Below are 16935 nucleotides of genomic sequence, written 5' to 3'. Positions count from 1 at the left end.
CTTGTTATTGTTGATTCACGCTTTCGGAGTCAAATTTTCGATCTATTTGCTTTCCGAAAATTCTAAATCGAGGTATTTCGATTTATTTTAAGTTGAAACTTTTATAATAATTCATATTATTTGATTTGTATGTGTTCTATTTCGGTTTGTGGTTTTATTTTCGAAATTAGCATCTTAAATTTATCCGAATTTAATTTTACTGTTTTATATAAAAATATAAATTTGTCAAATAAATTTGTCTGTTAATATTCTCATTTATATATATGTGCTTTCATGCCGTTTTGTGTTTTATTTGCAATTAAATTTATTTGTTGTTTATGTTTAGTTTAGATTATTTTTTAGCGTAGTAAAATCTAGACCTTTTTAGCGTAGTAAAACGTAGACCCTTTTAGCGTAGTAAAATTTAGAGCCTTGTAGCGTAGTAATGTGTAGTATTTTAGCTTAGAATTCCTTTTGTTTTAGTATCTATTACTGGTATTTCGATCCTCAAAATATGGAGCCCAGAACCCATATGTAAGTAATTTATACAATTAAGTTATTAAAAAATATGAATTTCAATTATAAAAAAATACATAATTATTAATGATAATTTGGTGCCACTGGGCCTCAAAATATGGAGCCCGGAACGGGAAGCCGCGGAACCATACGTAAGTAATTTGTACAATTAAGTTATTAAAAAATATGAATGTTTGAATCATTATAAAAAAAAGTACATAATTATTAATGATAAATTGGTGCCACTGGGGCCTCAAAATATCGAGCGCCGGAACCCATAGTAAGTATTTGGTACAATTAAGTTATTATAAAAAATATAAACTTAAATTACTATAAAAATATATAATTAGTTAATGAATAATTTGGTGCCACTTGGGCCCTCAAACTATGAAGCCCGGAACCATACGTAAAGTAATGTTGTTACAAATAGTTATTAAAAAAATATGAATTTAAATTATAAAAAGAATACATAATCTATTTAATTGATGTAAATTTGGTGTGCCAACTTGGTTGCCCTCAAAATATCGAGCCTGGAACCGGCATATCACGAAGTAATGATTGTACAATTAAGTTATTAAAAAATATGAACTTTAAAATGTATAGAAAAAATAATATATTATTAAATGATAATTTGGGTGCCTTACTACCTGGGGTCTTCCTCCTCAAAATATCGAGCCTGCGGAACCCATCGGACGTAATTATCGTCTCTCAGCGAATTAAGTTATTAAACAAATGATTTATTAAAAAGATATCTTTCAATTATTAATTTAATTGTGCACTAGGTGGTCATAATATGTCGAAGTGGACCAATACATAGTTTGAATGTTGTCACAATGGTGGTGTTCCTCTAAATTCCTGCATTAAATTATGACCGAAAAATCACATAAAGTACATGATTAATTTGTTCCGACTCTCCATAATCATGGCGGAGGCCAATAGTAAGAATTTGTAAAATTAAGTTGTATAAAATTAATTCTGTATTCGACAGAAAACAGATAGTTAATCATAATTTGCGGTGTCCACTCGCTCATAAATATCGACCGGAAACCCATACAACGTAAGTAATTTAGTACAATTAAGTTATTAAAAAATATGAATTAGTAAATTATAAAAAATAATACATGAAGGTCTCAATTAATGACCAGATAAGCCTACGTTAGTACATATTAAGATTGTAATTATTAAAATATATGATATAATAAAGAAAATAATATTATATGTATTGTCAATAAGTTGGTTAAGACTTATATAGTCACAGTTGCGCTATAGACTAGGCTATTACAGCCGGCCACTCGTGACGGAGTCGGATCTATAGCCCATTGCAGCCCTCAGCAAATGAGATCCCGAGTATATCTAGGAGGGACAGATTGCTTTACAACCAGACTTATTCGAGCCAGGAGAGTGGAGTCTATATTGGGAGTTTTTGAGTCCTCCGTTTCCGCGTTCTAGCATCCCCAGCGTGGTCCCATACACTATGGAAGGAGATGGGAATTTTATAGGATTATTAGGATTGGTCGGAAGTACAGCTCGACTATGCTTTGATCTACGGCATGATTGAGCGGTCGGCGACCGGCAGACGCACACTTATCCATCTACCCATTGGCGAGTCACATCCACACTCCAGGACGCAGAGATTTTGATATGGCCTGTCCGATGATGGTTCTGTTTTACTCCCTACGACTCATGAGAATATTATCCGTGGAGGCATGATTGGATAGATGCTAGGCACAGCTCCACTCGGTCGCTTTCTTATATGTCCGGAGGACTCAGGAGGACTACGCCGTCTGGGGTCAGCGCATATCAGTTAGTCCCCATTAAGACCACCTGTTGCATGCTCCCGATACGCTAATCACCGACGATCAGCGGAGGTGGATGTGCATGCGATTCACGAGGCCTGTTGGCTCGCTATCACTTCTATTTGGGGGGTGTCTTGTTCCCGAACACTTCGGTCGGGAACCTAGTGAGCCTCCGTCCACTTTTTACAGGGTCATGTTCGCATACCAACGATCAGCTTGCCGTCGTCTTTCTTGCTGATAATATTCCATATGCCCTCCGGAATTTTGTTGTTGGTCCGGTCTGTTGCTGCATTCCACATCAAAATTCATGCAGATCCTATTGGGTATATGCCTTCTGGAAATTGGCTTTCAATGCCTAACATACAGTAACGATGGTAAGCATCAAGGTTCTTGCCATGCCGGCAAGTTCTCCACAGAACTTAAGATTACACCGTGCCGATCAGATATTAGAACAGATACCGGAACGTGTTTTCACACGTGCTTTCTTTGGCATATGGTTTCAAAAACAAACGTCTCACGTCTTCTTGGCTTTCATTGGCGACAAATAGCGCAAAAGCTCCGAGGAAAATTCTGTTCCATTAGCATTACTGCCACTGCTTTAACAGCTTGATAATCGTACTTTCCATAAACATAGTGTCGTCTCTGGCTATTACGGGCGACAATGCGAAAAATACCATATCAATTGCTGGTTTAACACGCCCAGAACACGTAATTGGAATATATATTCTATTTACCTGCACTTCGCTCAGCTTCCACCTCAACAACCGTCCGGGGTTAAAATGCCTGTAGTGGCAGCCATGTACCTAGGGCAGATCTGCAAATGAATTATTCCAGTTACCATAACATAATTTCAAACGCTTCGTTTGCCGCCCGAGAAATGCCTTTCTTTTAGTAGATGGTATGGCCATTTTCTGCTGGACCTGATGTATGATGCACTCTTTGATTTTTATAACCTATATGGACTGTTTCGATGTGTGGAATAAGAACAAGAGAAATCAAGTCAAGTATCATTTGAAGTGATTTCCCTGTTGAATGTGTCTATTTCGCAATGTATGGGTGGGAATGTATTTACCGCACACTTTCCACATACTGTCTTCTTCTTGGTCGCACGCAACATAAGCCAACAACCACCTGCGGGCAAACGAAGCCTTGTATACCGTTGACTTGACTCCCATACCTGCATCTCATAACACTCTTTACGTTGTGCATTTTTACAAGCCTGCTTAGGCGCGCTTTTCAGGAAAAGCATCCCCTTTGCAAAGTACCGGTTGGTCCTAAGACTCATCCCGCATTGCTGTCCCGGATTTTATCAAAAATCCCTTTGTGAGAGCTTCGCACATCCACGGCACGGCTGGCAAAGTTATCAATGTAAGGAAATCTCTCTTGAATGAAAACCAGGCACTTTCGGACTCAATACACGTCCTTCGTCTAGGGGGGTCTCCTTCAAATCAGGTCCTTCCTCCTATCCTCTGCAGCACATCCTCACGAGCAAAGGGTGTCCTCAATCCCGTGATTCATCCGCATTGTATCGTAATCACTGTTCTGTTCCTGACTCTGTGCGTCTGTCAGGTCCCGATGTAATACATCATTTTCGGGCAATTGAGTGAGTTCAACTTGCTCGTTTTCACTGCGCAACAACAAAAATATAAGCTACTAAATTAATGTAAATAATTTCCATATTTTGGTAAATCACTTCACTTACAAGTCGTAATGTGATAAAATTTCATGATGGAACGTTTTTAATTCAAATTTTTTTAGTGGATGACTCCGGATGGGCCACTTGGTAAAAACTTACATATCCGGCCGGTACCCCTATTAAATATTGTAGCGTTAAGCCAAATTCATACAACAAAAATATCACTATTCACACAATAAAATTAAAATTTACCACTCGTCTTGTGAGTTTATGGAAAGCAGGTTTCTCGCTGCTCATTCACCGCGGTCATAAGTTTTAACAAAAGATAACTACTTCATTCCGGAACTTGTCGGTCAAAAACTGTTCCAGAATAACCCCCGATGACTGGGGGTTACTCGTGATACGCACAACCCTCATTTTTTGTGAACGTTTCGGACCTTCAACGGTACATCCTCCAACATTGTGATTACAAGAAAATCCCGACATTCGTCCGGAGTCTCAAAAATCACATCCAAAGTTTCAATCATGCGTCGATGTTACTCCAAGTAAAAATAGCATACCTTGCGGAAGTGACGGCATATTAAGGGATATCTTTCCGTTAATATATCAACCGTATTTTTCCTCACACTCATTTTTTGCATAATAACGCTAATCAAATGTTATCGTACTCCATTGTCAGTGGCCAATTTAAAACATGACACTTAGCAGGTAAACTGTAGCCACGGAGTTATTCTCCATCACAACCTCACCAACCCAATATAATGGAAACTCTTATCTACGCTCTTTAGACAATAATAAAAAAAACTGCTGGAGAATTTAACAAACACAGACGTTTCAACAAGAAGCTAAAAAAACTTTTGAAAATGCCATTTCTATGCGATTCTAACCTCTTTATATAGAACATGGGGAGCCCCGGAAAATTTTTTTTTTTATTATATATCGCCAAATAAGTTGGCCGCTTTATTTTTGAATTATTGTACTGGTCAGGGAAAAAAAAGGATATAACGCCACTATTTCTGGCGCTATATCACTGTCAGTTGGTATAACGCCAGAAAACCTGGCGCTATTATGTCACTCCTGACAGTGTAATAAGGCCAGAAATAGTGGCGCTATATATCTAAACGGTGCTGTTACCGTTAATATATACGCGCCACTATTTCTGGTTTCTATATATTATGGGTTACCTTTTTTTTTACACCTTATTTATGTGTTTTGAGTTCAAAAATAGCAATATTTTGGGTTCCGGACTCAGTAACGCTAGCACCTGTGACATGTCAAATTTTTACCAATTATTAATTTGTTTACTAGATATAGTAATATGTATTTAACTAATTTGAATGGTGGAAATTGCTTTACACTGACAGTTTATAAATTTGAGAACAAAAATTACTTACACTATTATGGTGTCCTGAAAATTAATCTGAGTATGAATATTTGACATTGAAATGCTTTATTTTGTGTTCCGCCTTTCCTTCGATTTAACCTGTTATTGAATGGGAAGTAGTGGTGGCAACATCGTTAAAAAGGAAAAACAGTTAACCACCATATTAATCTACTAAATATATGTGTTGGATAATTAAATTTTTTTAAAAAAACGACTCAAATATGATAAGAAGTCGCATTTAGAAAATGGATGTTAAACTTTTTACATTGTAAAGCCACAATTGTGCGCTTTCTCAAGTTTGAAAAATTAGGAATTCTTCAAAAGTGATCCATATCAATAAGCCTATGGACCCGATATTATCCCGCCGTAACCTGTTTTTTTATCCGTATTAAATATGATTGGGTCCGGATATTTTTAATCTGTCCTTTTTATTACCGCTGTTTGTACCTCTGTCTCATATCAACCTCGACCCCCCAGTTTGCCCTCCCTAGAATGGTATTATGGAGTAATGGCACATGTGAAATTGTGAAGATGGATATATAGGCGTCCAAAACGATTGGTATTTGTAGCCCTGCGGAATTGTGGCTTGCTCAGCAGCAAGTTCCTTGGATCAATTCATCATACTTCTTATATCTTCTGTGGGCCAGCCTTAGTAAGGGCACTGTTTAGGCAGTAGCCTGAGACCAGATTGGGCGAAATGCTGAATTCGGAGGACCGCTAATACACAAAATACGTCAAATATTTACAAAATTTAATTTTAGTCATCTTGACATCAACTACCTTAGCATCTGAATAGTTCAAAATTTCAACTTATTCGGGTCGCTGAAGTTGGACGTATGCACCTAACTCATTTTGAATGGCAAGTTCAGAACTTCAAGCATTCGAGGATTTAAAGTTAAACTTATCAGTTCACAACTTCATACATGTTTGGTCCTAAATTAGCAAAGCTAAAGGCTCCAAATAAGAATGTGTCAAATAAGCCGTCAAGTTAACTTGCGAATAGAAGCTATCAACACGAACGCAGGCCCAATTCAACTCAATCCCAGCCAAAGCCTCGCAGGCTTTTTGAATTTTAATGAGTTAGGCTTGGCCCATCCCGGCCCTCTAAATGGCAGCCGACCCAGTTCTAAGAGGGTCATAGGCTAGGATGTTCACACCCTTCCAAGTATTTTATAATATTAAATCAAAACTTTCAAAATCTATTAAGGATTTCCTTCGTGACATAATCCCTTTGCTTAGACCGTAACAAGAAATTTTTGATATTTGCAACATCATTTTGACGGGTTCTAGCTTGCCGAACATCCCATAACTTTCATTTTACCTGACATTAGGGGTGGCATAAGATTGGTTCAAAGAAAACAGTTAAGCCACCCATAATTATCCACTAAAAAATGGGTGGGATAATGCCTTGTTTTAAAAGAGGTCAAATGATGGTAAGAACCATATTAATCCGGTTTAGAAAGATGGATTAACCAATTAAGTAACAATGGATACCAATGGGTCTAACTGAGTTACATTTGTTAAAAGCCTCCGTTGGAGGTTCCTCAAGTTAGGGAGACCAAGAATTTTCCCAAAAGTGATATATACAATGAAGTTATGGATAATAATGGGTAAACCCATATTATCCGCGCGGTTAATTCACTGTTTTTATCCGTATTAACTATGGGTCGGGTCGGATTAAGTTGATGCCGTTTTTTTCATTACAGAACGTTTTTCGAACCGCACCATATCCTACCCGACCCGCCTGTTTTGCCACTACACGCTGACATATCCTTTTCTTTTCAAATGATGAATTCCGCATATATGAGCTTCCCATAAATTTAAATGTGGTACTTAAATTTAATAGCATCATATATCATATCAACAACAATTTATTTGGCGCTAATGGTGGTTGACTCTAAATTGGTAAGACATGACGCATCAACTTTATTAATGAACATAGCGCATTACCATGCGTATATTTCATAAACTCTCTTTAATATTTCTTCCCGTCGTTTATCCTCCTTCTCCTCTTTTTCTTTCTTTTCTTTTCTTCTTTCCCTTTGTTTAATTATTTCTCGTTAATTTATCTGCTTATGTCCACAAAACCTTGTATTCCATGAAGTTCCAATCCCTCTGAACTTCCTATAGTGGAACCTGTGCACCACCACAACCACGTAGATCAAGAGGGTGAGCGGCTCCAAACATTGATTGTGCTATTCTCCTCTTTGTTTCGCCAATTATCCTAAGAAGAATATCAGAGCTTCAGAGATTTCTTCTTTTGAGAGAGCTTTATCAATCCATTATTACAGTACTACTAATATACTATCCTTATACGTTATTCTTCTCAAAAGAAAATCTCTGAAGTGTTTTCTTCTAATTCGGAGAATCAATTCAAGCCCCATTGATCATTTGGAACTGATTTTGCAAGGCTCACCCAAGCCATGGTCCCCGTGGAGGAACGTGCCACAAACTTGTAAGTGCCCATAAGACAAGAAGAAAAAAGAAAATCCATGAAATCACAAGATGAGATACAGTACAAACATTGAAACAAAAGTGATACAAAGGATAAAAGAGTACCTGAACCCAGGAAAAAAACTTGAAAGGCATGATCAATCGTGCTAGAAAAAAATCCAGCATCGTCCACGCGACTTCAACGGTTCCCTAAAGGTCGCCGAAAAAGTTTGAGAAGAAACACCTAGTGGATGTATAACTGTCTAGAAGTTTTGCGTCAGAAGTATCAGCTAGTGAATACTGCGACTTATTTTCAGGGATGGGTGAAAATCAGAAGGCCTTATTATACAAATGAGACATTTATGGCAATCAACAACATCAAAATTGCATGAAATTTGGGAGGCCTGATAATGGATATTGAAATGGAGGTGGCAAGCGAGATGGTTGTGAGTTGCCAATATTTGACCCTGGTTCAATTCTGGAACTTGTTAACAGGCAAGTCTCTTGCCATTTGTTGGAGATTCTGTTGCAAGGAATCATACTGCAGTCATTGATATTCTATTGTCAGAGTAAGTAGTCCCTTTTTATCACCATTCTTTTTTCATTAAATAAATAATCCTAATTCTTTATTCATTTTGTCCTTTCAACTTGGATTTACTACATCCCATTCTTGCTAACTTAATTCTTACTACTATTTTATTTGGATGTTATAAGTGCATGTAAACTCATTGTGGGTTGAAAATTCTGTTGACCCTTGTTCTGACTTAAATTTCAACATAAGTACCCACGAGTTTAAGGTTTGATGTATGACGACCCGCAATAAGTTCAAACATTAACTTCAGGTTTTGAAAAACTAAAGCCTTGGTAGAAGTGCTTAGCCTGCATGATTTGTACAAAGCTTTTTTCTGTCGGTTGGCCATTGGGAATTGTTGAGCTTTGTGGGATGCCAGAGAAAAGAGAGTTAAATATGAAGAATTAAACACACCAAGAGACCAGGAGATTCAACATTATATTATATATATTAAGAAAATAATTTTTTCTAGTTAACGTATATGTTCGCCGAACAAAAACAGCGCAGCCACTTTTAACAATTAATCCTCATATACTATAGTATAGTTTCGGTCTCTGACCCGGGGCTGATTACAAATGGGAAGGGGGTGGGTTCACGTGAACACATCCTTTTCGCTCCTAAATCATGCCTTAAGCACTAGTCTACTATTTAGCTTCAATACTTAAATTAAACACGGGTGCACCCAAGTTCAAGTGAGCCTTGAAGTACATAGGTAAGTTAGGTGCAACTTGTGCCTTTTAGTCAGGGATTCGATTCCCATACTCGTTTCTTCTTTTAATTATATTTTAATTACTAAATACTGGTTTAACTCCCATGCCCCTGCCTTTTTCCTCTAATTTAAAACCACTTTTTTTTGTTTCTTTTTTTCCCTTTTTATTCGGTTACAACATTTTTTCTTTTTATTTTTTATCCTTCTCTTTTTAGTCTTTAATTTGACTTCCTAAAATTCTTAAACCAAAAATATATCTGTTAGACAACAATCTCGAAAACTAGAGTTTTTTGCGTTCGTGGTACATGCCGTTGTTCTTGAAATCTGGATATACCACTCTGGCCTGATGGTTCTAGTAACAGAGTAAGCAAACTATGAAATACTTATTGATCGTTATGGAACAGAAATAAGCAGACCATAATTGCATAAGATCTTAACTGAAGCTCAAAGATAAGATAGGATAAAGAAAAACAAGTTTCCTGCATGATTGAAGCTTGAAAGCATTTATCAATGACAATATGTGTATTTTTCTTCTATAGCGCTATCATAATTATAGTCCAAACCTTAAATGGTTTGGACAAACTACAGGCATACCACAGAGTATTTCAATTATGTTTGAAAACCTTTTTTCCATTTACTCGTCATTTTCTCTTTGGTTTTTATTTTCAAGGTAGTATACCCGGAAGATGTTTCAGAAAACGCAAGATGAAAACAGACGCTGGCATATACAAGACTACGACTTCAACATTTCATGTTTGGGCACCTTATTTGGTAAAAACTGGAAAAAACTGATCGACTGATGGTTCCAAAAACCCTTCAACTATATCTTGACCGAATTCGATGAATTTTGGACAAGCCAAATTCAAGGTTTTCCGATTTGTGATAATTTCTGCTGGCCATGGTATTTTCCGACCAACATGTTTTCTTAAACCGCCGATTGTGGTGTGCCTCTACTGTTTCCAGAAGCAACGTTAGCCATGTAACATCGTTATTTCAGCTATCGACGAGCTTTTCGGACGCATTTCCGGGCCATTAACAGTAAACGAAATTATAAAGGGGTAACGTTTTTTGAGGACTTTTGCACCATCTCATTTTGAGAATGGGTTTATTGGGATAAAGGTGGCCGATTGTGTTAGGACTAAGCCATTTAAGGAGGAAATGAAAAGTATTGGATGATTATAAAATTTGGAGTTTTTTATAAGATCTCAGATTAAGATTGAAACTAAAGATTGCTCAAAGAGCAGGAAGAAGAAACGGGTTGAAATTTTAGGTGGTGTTTGATGCGACACAACCTTATGTTGTTGAGAGCGAGAGCGGTTATCCTAGTAAATATGGTCTGATTGCCTAATCCTAAACGTTACAGTGCCTTAAATGACTGTGTTCATTGGTGTTTGCCAAAGGACCCTGATACTTGGATGATTCTTAGTACAGTTGCTGAAAAGAGAGGTGGGAAGGATTGAATACTTCATGTAAAAGCGATTCTTTTTTTTTCTTGTGATTTTCTAGAGTTTCATTTTTATTTTTTATTTTTTGTATTGGATGGTGGGGGTTTAGGGAGGGAAATTTGCTCTCAGAACGAAAAGGATAAAGAGATTAAATGTTGTAAAATTCTATTTTCTGGAATTATTCATATGTATTCCTAGGTATGTATCAGCCCATACCAACATGACTTATAAACGTTTAACTGTTTAGAGTTTTAGTGGTAGTTTTTTCTATTCTATAATTCTTTCTTAGAGATAAAGGAAAATTTTCCAATATGTGAAGTCTTGTCCTCTTTAGATTCCTCTTAATTTTGAAATTGTATAGTTTTGTTCTTTCTTAAAAGTTTGGCATCGACAATCAAAGCTATGGCCCTTACAATAAACACGGATCAATTGAACGACAAGGTTTAATTTTATAAACATCAAACAAAAACTTGAGTGAATTATTCTTCACATAATATCTAAATGGTGGTGGAAAAATTATCGGACATAGAGGGTTTTCATATTAGTAAGGAAATTTTTTATATTCCTATACACTATATGAAACTATATTACCCTCCTACTCAAATTTACCCTATAATTATATTTTATATATCCAATTACATTTATGTACATTTTAAGGGAATTAATGATAATAATTAGTTGTTCTAAAATCACTGTAATGTATCTTCCACCCCCCCCCCCCTCCCTCCGTTCTCTCTCCACAATTCACCCCCCTCTCTCTGCGTATCTTGCGCAAGAGAGCAGCAATTCCACCATTGGGACCACCATTAACAAAGCTTTGAAGCTTTGATATTCGAATTTGGCATTTTCAAAAATATTATTTGTTTGAATTTTGGATGTTTGTTAGCAAAGAACTTGGGAATTCCTCTCTACGTCTCTCTCTATCTCTCATCTAATCTTCAGTAATGTAAGAAAAAGGAAAAGAGAGCAGCCAATTCCCACCATTGACTAGCCATTAAAAAGTTTTTGAAGCTTGAATTCGAATTTGAGCGTTTCAAAAAATCAATTATTTGTTTGGATTGGGTGTTGTTGCAAACATGGAATTATGGTTTGGAGTTTTTAATATCTCAATTTTGAGGGGTTTTGGTGAAGAGTTAGACTTGGTTTTGGCTGAATTTCATAATTGAAACTCAAAAGAAGAAGAAGAAGAAGAAAGAAGAAGAAGAATGACGACATGATATTACATTATATTTATGAAATTGTAGTAAAATTGTAGAAAAATTATATAAAAATTGTATTATATTTTTTTTAATATATTTTCTTATTTAACTATTGTTATAAAGTTGAACAACATTGTATAAAAATATATTTAAGTGTATGATATTGTAAGTTGTATATAGCATTGAGTAGAAATAATGGTATGAAATTGTAAGATAGTTGTAGATAATTTTGTATAAATATATAATTAGTTGTATGAAAATTATTATTTACTATGTATAAATCAGATACCAAATATACCAAAAGATATTGTTAATAAATTTTGTATAAAATTCTTGGTATTTAATTTGATGTTACTTGTCAGTTGTATTTAACCTGGATCAAGAAAGAAATAATGTGTGGAAAGTTGTAGATAAATTTGTATATATTAATTAAAGGTGTATGCAATTTAATTTTTGCGCTATTTATAGGATACAGAGTACATAATATTATCAACATATTGTATAAAAATTTGTATAAAATTTGCATTTAAGTGTGTATGTTATCTTAACTATTTTTTCAGAAATAATATGCCAAATACATAAACCGGCACCCTAACAGTGTTTCAATTATTGATTAAATATCGAAGAAAGTTATTCAGATAGACCGGTGACGATTATCATGAAATGTTATTGATATTAAAATTTAGAGTTTTAATAAACATAAAATAAAATAATACTCTAAGGGTCATTAATTGATTAAATATGGTAGAAGTTTGTAATATCACTTTAGAATGACTGAGATTATTTGTGAATGTTATTAATATAAAACTAGAGTTTGACCTAGATTAATTATATAATACTCAAGGATACACAATATAATAGAGCGAAGGACCAAAACATTTTAGCCAAAAAATTTAGTCGTAAATTTGGTCATTTTGACGCATTGTAAAATTACTTATTCATGATCGAGTGTTTGCATCTTTAATTAGATTAATTAATTAAATAAAAACGTGGCATATCATTTAACCATGATTAACCGTTTGAATTAGGAATTGGTGCCTCTTTCTACGAATATCTAGGCTCATTTCGTTAAGGATCTTAGGTGATGAATTACAAGTGCATACTTTTTTCCAAATTGCAAATGCTTGCAATAGAGAATAGAGAAAGTTTAAAAAATGAATGAATTAATGAAGAGAAAATGAGTGCATTGAACCATAAAAAAAAAATCTATTGCTATGGACCAGCCATTAAGAGAATTAAACTACTTTCTTAGTAATCCTTTATATTGCCTCTTCAGCTTACTGTCACTTTCACGTTGATGAGTTGAAACTTTTGCTGGTCGTGCGATCTAACCTGGAGGTATTTTAACTAACAACCTAATAATTTGACAAAATTAATTGTAGTTGTAAATTACAAAGGAAGATGAGCAAATCTTAGGCTGAAAGAAGTAGTGATTAACACTTGCGTAAAGTCAAGCATCAGGTAACGATTTAGTATAGTGCACAGAAAAATAAGGGAAAGGAAGAAGAGAAAAAAAGGTTAAATGGTGTAATAAATCACTTAATTGAAGGCACTAATAATGGATTAGGAGCCTTTTTAAGGTGGAATGTATTATTTTTGTAAACAAAACTTGTATAGGTAGGGTAATTTACTAAACTGAACATTTAGGTTAATAAAGGTTTCCAAAGTAGTGGTATAGGAATGGACAAACATCCATATTCAATAAATCACCTTATTTTTACGCAAGCATTTCCCGTAAAAGAAAAAATAAAGAAGTATCGGTATTATTTCTTGTACTCCTAGCTATATAGAGAGCAAAAGATTCTTTTTTAGAAAAATGACACTATATCGTCACTCTCAAAATAATAGTCCAAAAAAGAGTAATATATTTTTTGTATTATATACATTATGGTATATTCTATACAAAATTATACGCAATTTTATACACTTTTCGGCTACTAAATGTCAACAATTTTTGGCGCGGGCTAAAAGTTGATAATACCCCATTTTTTTCCCGAGAAGATTCTAAGTGATGTTTTTTATACTTCAATACCACACAGAGGGGGGCGATTTGTGTGGTGACTAATTTTTTCGCTTAAGCTGTTTAAGGAAGGAACCTGGTTCGTCTAAGTGTTCCTTAACCTATTAATTGCAGGAAATAGGTAAATGCGAAAAGTAAAGAACCACAAGTATTTTACGTGAAAACACCTGGCTCAAAAAGGTTACAAGAAACACGAACCTCCCTTTCCAGTAGGATTAATTCCAAACTCACCTAAATCACTCGAGGCCAAAAAACATTTTACAAAACAACTCTTGTAAACCTAGGACTACTCTAATCCCGTTGTAGCACACAGACTCAACTGTTGCGCACAAACTTCAAGTTAACTCTAACTGTGAAAACTCTGAGTACCTAATACAATTACTTCTAGATAAAGCTTGAAAGGTACAATTATGAAATCACCTACTACAATTAAACTAGCAATAAAAGACAGACACTTGGAACTGGCTCTTCTATTCTGGTTTCAGTAGCTTTAGGTTTTGCACGCTTGCAATCAACACACGAACTGCTTGCAAAATTTGCCTTGTTTATTTTGCTCTCAACTCACGTTTAACTTCTGCTTATGTGTGTTACCTGTAAAAGAGAAACAACATGATATTGATATAGAGTTTAAGTAAAGTAGAGATTGACTAGCATTCTGATGCTACTTTCCTTGTGGAAGAGTTCTAGTTGATCTCAACCTCTAACTCCTTCCCTATTCTTAAACCGTGTTCTCTGAGTAAGGAGTCTTCTCCTTATCCAATATGCAACTTCTCGATCAGGATCAGGAGATATCAAGCTTCTGTCAAGTTACGGTTTATCTTCCTTCACGTGCATCTCACATGCTTTAAGTTTATCCATATCTGTGCTCCTGTCCCGGATGAACTGGTTTCTGTCCTGAGTTCCTTTGTCAGTCCCTTCAAAACTAACCTTTACTTGGGCCAACAAATCCCCTTTTTTGATGATGGACAAATCTCTGTGCTTTTGTACACTTTAGCCCCTGCTTAGAATCAGCTCAACATCAATCGCAATGTTAGCAAACATTTTCACTTATCCTTAAGGGACCAGGTTCATTAGGTTATAAACATCACTATTCAGAATTATAAAAGCAAAAATTTCTTTTCCCCTTTTGGCATCATTGAAAGTTGCATAAACAATGTGTGCTCCCAGATTTTAAAAATTACTCATGCGCCATCTGAGGCAGCTACAAATCACTTCAAAGGTTAATCAATCAGTAATCAAATACCAACATATTCAAAACTATCCCCTCCGGAAAGATTAAACAGTCAACAAAGAGCAAAAAGCAGCAGGAACTTCAGCTGATCAGAGATATGATTCTGCACATATCACAAAAAAGAAAAACCAAATATAGTTAGAACCCCATGAGCAAAACACAGAAAAAATCCGCTAAATCTCTGGGTCACAAAAGGTTCTAGACAAGATTCAGGCTTAGGAAATCAAGGCTTTTGGAGACCTGGGGTTTTGGGTTTTGGCTTGGAGAAAGGTCAGCATGTCTTGAAGAATTCTATCAATTCTTCTCCTTTTCCCTTTGTTAGCTTAGTTCTGAAGAGCATCTCTCTCTAGATTCTACTCTGGCCAAACGAGCCTTCGCCTTGGCTATCTCAGCATTCCTTAGCCCACTCTCCTGCAACAGAGTTTCTGACCTTGCTATTGAATAGTTGTCTTTTTGGGATGAACCCAGGTTCATTGGGGAGTGCAGTGAATCTCATAGTCAAAGCGAGCAAAGTATTGAGTTCCAAAGTGGAATTTTGCTGTGTGTCCGTCTCCCACTTTTCAGAGGCACCTTACAATGGAGCATGACATATATGAAATAAAATAAAGATATAAGAAACAGTAGTGCAGAATGAAACCATAAGGATGGCATGGGCCCTTGGAGCCATTGATAACCGATCCAACGTACTTGATCATAAACCCAGCCAGTTGACCTGCCGCCATATCCAGACACTCCATCAAAACAAGTTCCTATGTAGTTGGATGTGCCTTCCTTTACTGCCTAGGCAAAGCAAAAAACTTGTTAACTAATTCAAACAGCAACTTTGGTAGGGATGGCTTCATTTCACTGTTATACACAACCTTTGGGCTCATTCATCTCTTTGCTATCACAGAAATTCCTAGTAAATGGCTAGGGTAGTAAGGAAGGGGAAGTCCAGATTGGCGCATTTGCCTAGTGTAGTCATCATAACCTTTGAGAAGGAATACCAAGGATTTCACCCAGCTCTTTTGCATCAAAAGACAATTAAACCCTTTCACCTGGTTGGCAACTTCCTCATCCTTACCTCTTGCCATTGGCCATGAACTCCATTAAATCTCATCCTCGTGCAAGCCTGCCATCTTATTTGCCCATCTATCTTTGGTGTTGGAGTTTCTTCCTTTTCTTGGGTTTATAGCTGGCAACAACCTTCGTTCACAGATTTGCTAGGGTCTCCTCAATAGACTGACCAGGTTCATCTGTAATGCGTACTGAGCATTTACTAGCCCTCCAACAGCTATCTCCTGAACCACTTTCCTGTTTTCCTTCGCTACCTTCTTCCACCTTTTTGGCTTCAGCTCCCCCACCCGATAGCCATCTTAACGTTTCAGAAATGGTTGAAGAATCAGCCACTTTTTTTTCCTTTTCCCTCTCATCACTACGACACCCTCACTCTCAGTTTCTTTTCCTCTTTTATGTTTGTGAGCAGTGATTTTTTCCTATACAGTGAAATTACTCTACAAATGTCAAAAAAAAATAATTTTTCCCACTTTTTGCAATTTTGTGATTTTTTGTGGCATTTCTCTGTCAATTGTTTGCATTTTCTCTGTGCATGTTTTATTTTACTTAATCAAATGAAAAATATAAAAATTGTGGTTGCATGTGCATGTTAGGATTTTAAATTTGGCATTTTATAGAATTAAATATTAGTAATTAAGTTATTTTTAATAAAAAGGAAAAATCCACCACAAAAATAGTTTTAATTTGACCTTTTTTAATTTCAACTTTGTTTTGAGTAGTTTTTTCTTTTTACTTTTGTTTTTAATCAATTTTGATAATTATTATCTAGGTTTAATTATGTTTTTTTTAGGTTAATTATATCTAGGATTTATTCAGATTTTTATTTAATTTAGAAAAAAGAAAAAAACAAGAAGAAAGAAATGAAGAAAAGGAATTAATTTTGAAAAAATCAGAAAAGAGGAAATGAAGAAATGGGATTTGGGCCAGTCTTTAATTTCATCTACATCAACCCGAACGTTT

This window comes from Nicotiana attenuata, chromosome 2, assembly GCF_001879085.1.
Source record: "Nicotiana attenuata strain UT chromosome 2, NIATTr2, whole genome shotgun sequence".
Lineage (NCBI taxonomy): Eukaryota > Viridiplantae > Streptophyta > Magnoliopsida > Solanales > Solanaceae > Nicotiana > Nicotiana attenuata.
The sequence above is the reverse complement of the archived record's forward strand: the minus strand, read 5'-3'. Positions refer to the sequence as shown.